The following is a 6,932-nucleotide window of genomic DNA, read 5'->3' as shown; positions in this document are numbered from 1 at the left end:
ATAGATAGAAAGACAGACAGACCGACACACATATTAAATATCATAAGTTGATGTATCAAGTAGTCGACTTAAAATATTTTTATCATCAATACCAAACTGAGTTTATCTCCTCTTCATATTTCGAGTAAGCAGCTGCTATCATACTAAATTTTTGATTCTCTGCTTTTTGAAAAAAATATAGCATGTGGGCCTTTTCATGTCATCCTTGACAGAAAAAAATGCTTTAGAAAAGGTGTGACGGTTTTTTCAACTCTACTATGTCCTACACAGCACGATTATCATTGAAACCTACAGTAACTATGGAATGATGTTCAGAATTCTTCTTCACCCGTCCCAAAAGACCATTTAAAACTAAATTTTGCACACAGTATCAACATTGTAAGCACCTGAAACCATGTCAACCACTTAGGCCCTGCAAACGCTGCTTGCATCTTTACCTTATACTTATCTTTATATGTATATATTCATATGTTTTCTTGTTTTACTACTGCTCCAAAGAAAAACTGTGCAGTTTAGAATACATTAAGTTTAAATTTCTTTCAACTTTCACATTCAAGATAGGACGTGAAAAGGATTTTTGAAAATATCAGAAAGCAAGACAGATAGACGTACAACGGTGGCGAGCAATGAAGCGTAAAAAATACAACATAACTAGACAGTGTATTATTTATTTTCAATTCTTTCAAATCGTCCAACAGTGAACGGAAGTGAGTGAACCGAACTGAGCTTACAAGACGGACAAAAATAAATGGAACTTGATATCCATCGAAATCTCGCTTCTTTTCAAAAGTTAAGAATGTTTTATGGAATCGTCGCTAAATGTGTGATAGAGTTCAAAAACGTCTGTATTAACGAATTCGCTAATATTTGCTTGCATACTGGAATTGTTTTTTGTTTGAGAAACTAGCAGAAAGTGAAATTACTTAACTCCTGAATTGAAATTCAGTTTTGAATGACGTTTCACTCCTGAATAAAACTAAAGAGATTATCTTACTCATAGTTGAAAACATTTACATTTCATTGCCAGAAAGTATCAAACTATTTTAATGTGAGTATTTTTTATCCTTTTAACCACAATTGGAATAAAACAGAGACAAAAGCAATATACAGAGTGACACATTAATTTGTATAGTAGTCTATGACTTACATAACATACTTCAACGATTTGCATTGTCATGAGTATGCGTGTTGGACACACACAATGCAAATTTTCAAAGTCAATCTCGTTGTTCTAGGAATCTACATCAAGATCGGGTTCATAGTACTTGCAAAAGTAGTAAATTGTGTCATCCGTACTACTGAAGGAGCAAAAATCAGCGCCGAGGCATATGTGATTTTACCGGTGGATTCCAATATAATTCCTTTGACAGTCTCTCCGGGCATTCCTGTAGAGAAAAGAGGACGCTTAACGCATGATACAAGGGCAATAGTAATTTATCTTCGTGTTTAACTAGTCCAGTGAAAGTAGTGCACGACATAATGTCACCAATTTGCCTGAAACACGATTGGATCTAATTTGGGATAATTGGATGGTGAAGTAATGACGATCTAATCTACAAAATTAATGTATCTTATCTGCTTTTCTTTTTACATTACACAATGGTTTTTATGAGTACTTTGCGATATTGCAACATTCAGCGATACGGCACCTAACACTTTTTGAGAAATTTGAAAAATATGAAAATCCAATTATTCCAAATTAGTTCCAATCGTGTTCTGAAATAATTACTATTAGGGAGGTGTTATCACAATACCAGACATCTCAAGGCATTTCCGTAAGTCAAAAGTAAATTTTAATACTCCTTATAATATGGGCCTTATGGACAAGGGAAAACAAAATTTAAGAGGTTTCTCTATAAGAACACTTACTTCCATACTTAAGTCTTTGCAGGCAATTAAAGCGAAGTCGCCATCGAAGAGCATTGTCGTGCAGTTTAGGCATTGGACGGCAAACACATTTTCAATCTTCGATCCCTGTGTCATGCAAAAATCATCAGATAATGAGTCCCTAGGAGACGGAAGACTAGATGATTCAATGTCGCTTTTTAACACTGGCGAGTGCCGTAATTTTTCCAACAAAAATTTTAGTGTAAGATTTAACGAATTTGTAAGTTTTGCTCTGTAATTTGTTGATAATTTTCGATCAAATGGATTCTATTTTTCATTGGCTACTGTTTTTTATCAAAATCTTGGTAAAATCACATGAAAACGAACGAAACTGCATCAAAGATAACGATTAATTTCGTGAGCATTGACGTTAATGCTCCGTTTTATTTTCATTGAAGGGGAAAAGAAATAATTTAAAATTTCTAGCATTGACAAAAAAGTAGGACGTTTTACTGTCCTCAAGGTTTTACTGGCATGTGTATTCATGTTTTTCATAACATGCCTCTGTATTGAACGTCGCATGCTCAATAGGATTCAATGGTAACTTGTTGATGAAGTTGCAGGCCGCATAGTCATCAGCTGAACCAGAACTGTTTTCACCTTGACAACTGCGGAATTTGAAAATTATAGAATTACATGTTTTGCATTGGGAATACCTTTTCTACAAAGGAATACGAAAAGAAACCATAAAAAAACCCGAATAACACTGATTCAAAAATATCAATGCACCGTTAGATGATGAATATCTTTCTATTTTCCTACAAATTTTCATCTAACATAGAAATAAAGCATATCATTGTCATTTTTAGGTAAACAAAAAATGGAGAGAAAGTTATGTAAGAAAGGAAGTAACAAAAACATGTTAGCCTTAATATGTTTGGGCAACAATATTAACTTATTAAATATATACTTGCACAAATTAATTATTATACTCCCCTTACAGCTCTGCGTCGTATACCTCTTTTTAGACTAGCTCCTTATCGTACGAATATTTCACAATTTTTTTTTTATCACAGAGTCAATTTTTTTGATACTCTTCCTTATGGAAATACATTTTTGGTAATTTGTTATTTTAAAACGCAATTTAAACCAGCTATTGATTGATTTGTACATGGTGAAATATGTTTTCACTTGTTTGTTTCTTAGTTTATATTTTGTTTTCATTGTCATTTTGTCATGCTAAGTTTTCTTAGTTGTCGATGTCATTTTATCTTTTGTATTTACTTTATGAAATGAACTTGTAATTTGAGCAATCTGTTGGTTCATAAATAAATAAATAAATAAATAATAATAAATAAATAAATAGATAAATAAATAAATAATTAAATAAATAATAAATAAATAAATAAATAAATAAATAAATAAAATATTACCAAGTCTATGGTATCAACTTCATCTGATAACACTGATACCGCCCTGTGAGTTTTTGATTTACCGATAAATGGACCACTGACTGTGTACAATTGGAAAGTTTTGGCCGGAGATAAACCTTTCAACTTCTCAGGCAAGACCATCAGATCCTCGAAGCAGTCAACCCCTGCCGTAGCGACCATATTCCATATAGCATTATCGTACACTCTTTTGTGGAGGTGTGTACAGATCCACGGCTTAGAATGTATTGGTCTGTCGTCGTCACCGAATACGGCAGTGAGGAAGAAGGCAAGCAAAAATACTACCTTCATAGCGAATTTTAAGAATGAGGAAATGATAAGGATAGAAGGATATAATATTAGATTGAGGTAGAATCCCCGTGGGAAAATTTTGTCCGAATAAAATGTCGGAAAATTCACTTCATTGACTTGCTGCATATATTATCTTGTTTTCGGACCAAAGGGGGAATTGAGCGTTTCTTGTCATAAAAACACTGAAAATAATCTTCTGAATGGAGTGACCTTAGGGAAAGGCGATCAAATATCGATAAACTTTAGGATATTCGTTATTTGATTCAAATTAACATTGTGGTTCTTGGTTTTTATGCTTGGTTAGTAAAGAGTATACATTTCATTTCTGGCAAGGAAGAAAACATGCTGTACAATCCGAAGCTTATCATTTATTAATCGGAAAAAGAAGCACCTTAAAAATTTGTCGTCTAATTACAAAAAAATTGGTATTTGACCGCTGGATATAGATGTTCTAGTCATATGGAGACTGAAGCAACGAAGACATGACAGATATAAATCTGAGAAGTGTATTAACAAATTACATTTCGTCTTAAGTATCGAAATGTCAATTCTAACGCAAACTGTACAGAAGTCTTGACTAAGTTTATTCAAGACGACTATATTGCTTAAAGAACAATACACATAATACATACAATACATACAATACATATAATACATATAACTTGACATATGTTCTCAATTCACTTACCTTCACTTCGTCGCGTTGACAGATGATACAGCGGAGCAGAGTAAGTATTTGTCTTTGCAGCTCAATTGTTGGGTGAGAGCCCCGCTCCTTTACCATTCATTTAGTTGTCCAGCTAAAAATATATCCATGATTTTAAGCAGCCACTCAGGCACTTCGTTATTTTTAACCGTCCTTGCTATGCAACGACACATCTCACCGCTGCGAAATTTCTGAATTTGCACTTGGAATTTGCATTTAGCGCAGTTGCAGCGAAAGACAGAACAAACACGGGTTCTATAATACGGTACCCTCTACGTCTACAAGTTCAATCTGTCAAGTACATAGGTAGGGCTATCAGACAATGAGGAAGAACTCAGAAAGGCTTCGTTGATAGTAACACAGGCAATTTTGAAATCTCTAATAAATGATGAGACGGTCAAGCCAAAACGTTTGGAAGCTTCTGTCAAAAGTGAGAGTTGTATGCTGTTGTTTCATCATAGTGTATGAAGACAAGTAGGTATTTCTAAAGGTATGTAGAATTCTGAAATATATCAGTCTGGCTGGCACAAAGGAGATGAAAAAGGAGCAATTTGTGCTACTCATCAAAGGACATAAGGTCCTTTTATCAAGATTAACTTTTTTTATCAAAATAACCGCAGAGGGGAAACAACACAAACATAATCTCAGCCATTAAAAATATTAAGTTGAGAGAGGGATGGAATTTTGAAATTCGTGTAATGAAGTCACAGGGACATAAGACACTACACGACCTCAATAGTCATTTACGAGATTGAGCTTAGAGCGGTTACTTTATGCTCGAAATTTCCTTACCAGCAACTCTTCTATTTTACAAAAAAATCGAGGCCGTTTCATACTGGCTTAAACCACGCTGTATGAATATTTCTATACTTAGTAGTTTTCCTTTATGTATGGTGAAATTGAAAAACAGCAAGATACCCTGGAGTTTACAGACGCGGGTTTTGCAATACCAAGCCTAAATGCATATCAATATATCGATATTAAATCCAAGGCCAGCATTCAATATCTGTCAACAAGGAAGACATGTATAAGGATTCAGGGAGATACATGTTGAGAGATGATGTGCATAGATAATACTTGTTATTCCGCGACAATGAAGACTGACAGCCATATTGGCAGTTCCTTCTCAGTGAAACTAAAGCTGAGAGAGAGAGAGAGAGAGAGAGAGAGAGAGAGAGAGAGAGAGAGAGAGAGAGAGAGAGAGAGAGAGAGAGAGAGAGAGAGAATGTATGCCTCAAGTTCCCATATAACGCGTCCAATACATGTCACTTCAATGATGACATTTTGACATTTACCGGATAGTTTATACCTAGTATCCGACGCCGTATATATATTCTGAATGAAAATATAACAAATACATGCTTAATGCCGCATTACATGTAAAAAAAAATTCGATCATCTCATGCCCTTAATATGTCGCGTTGGTGTCTGAAGTCAACAAGTCGACAGTCCACGTGCTTTGTCCATGTACATACAACTTAAGTGCTACCTAACTCAAATCTTTGGCAACTACCTACATAAAGGACAAGATCTTTTTTTACCGGGAACATTTAAGGACGAATGTTTAACCTTTCGTACCTTTCAATGGACGGGAAAGTATACAGCGGGTGATTACTGCTATTTTCGTCTTTTCCTTTATTTCATTGTGATGACAGTATGTGTTGTTGTCATATGTTTTGACTTCATAGCACAACGGTTGCTGACAGCTTTAAATCAACAAATTCCTAAAAGATCTAACGAGTAACTATAGCGGGTTCTGAAGTATACCGTTGTAGAATGTTAAATGTTAAAAGTACCCGATTTGGCACACGACTATTGATGCTAAAAAATAAAGATAGATGAAAATATAAATCTATGCATGGCTTATAGTAAGACAATGCTAGGTCGAAACATTTTGGGGAATGTAATATGATGTTATCGTAGATTATACTAGTTTTTTGAACTTTCTGCGACCAACATCTGGTGTCTGAGAGTACAGCCGAAGATCAGACACCGTCACTATCTACTTCGAAGAAATTGTCGGTGTCTTAAGAGTTTGCAACTCTCTCGCCAGATTCTAAGGTAATGTTTGGAAAGTCGTGATAGAACGTAAAAGGACATCTCGCATTACATGACCTCAATAATCATGTACGATATTGAGCTCCGAGGGGTTATTTTATGCGCGAAATTACAGGACCAGCAACTGTTCAATTTTACAAAAGTGAGGCTTTTTCATACCGACCTTATCCATGCTATATGGACTGTTTCTAAATTTAGTGGTTGGTCGTAATGTATTGAAATTGGGAAATACCATAAGGCCAAACTCAAACAACTGAGGTTCACAGACCCGGATTTTACAATAGCAAGCCTAAATGCATATCGATGTATCGAGATTGAACCTGGCCAATATTCAATTTCTGTCAATAAGGAAAGGACGTATAAGACTTGCATTGAATACCACAGTTAGGTAGATATATGTCGAAAAATAATAACACAAAGATCGCTACTTTTTCATTCCTTGACGAAGAAGACAGATTGTCGTTTTGGCAGTTCCCTCCTTATATCCTGTGTTTACACATATTGTAAATCTTTGTCATAAAAGCTTGTAGTCAAGGTTTATATTTTTTATCAAAATAACAGCAAAGAGAAACAATCCACTAGTAATCTCAGAGAGAGAC

At 34.8% G+C, this 6,932-nt stretch overlaps 1 long non-coding RNA gene across 1 annotated transcript; it reads right to left on the bottom strand.

The window, feature by feature from the left end:
* Positions 1-1,319: 1,319 nt before the first annotated feature.
* LOC139124225 (uncharacterized) lies at positions 1,320-3,571 on the bottom strand. Its single transcript, XR_011549894.1, has 3 exons — positions 3,261-3,571; positions 1,870-1,974; positions 1,320-1,385 (listed from the first exon to the last, which is right to left on the bottom strand). It is a non-coding gene; the product is annotated as an uncharacterized lncRNA (long non-coding RNA).
* Positions 3,572-6,932: the final 3,361 nt, after the last annotated feature.

Source organism: Ptychodera flava (genome assembly GCF_041260155.1).
Source record: "Ptychodera flava strain L36383 chromosome 23 unlocalized genomic scaffold, AS_Pfla_20210202 Scaffold_23__1_contigs__length_28996876_pilon, whole genome shotgun sequence".
Taxonomy (NCBI): Eukaryota; Metazoa; Hemichordata; class Enteropneusta; family Ptychoderidae; genus Ptychodera; species Ptychodera flava.
Note: the sequence above shows the minus strand (reverse complement) of the source record. Positions and strands in the feature narration are given on the sequence as shown.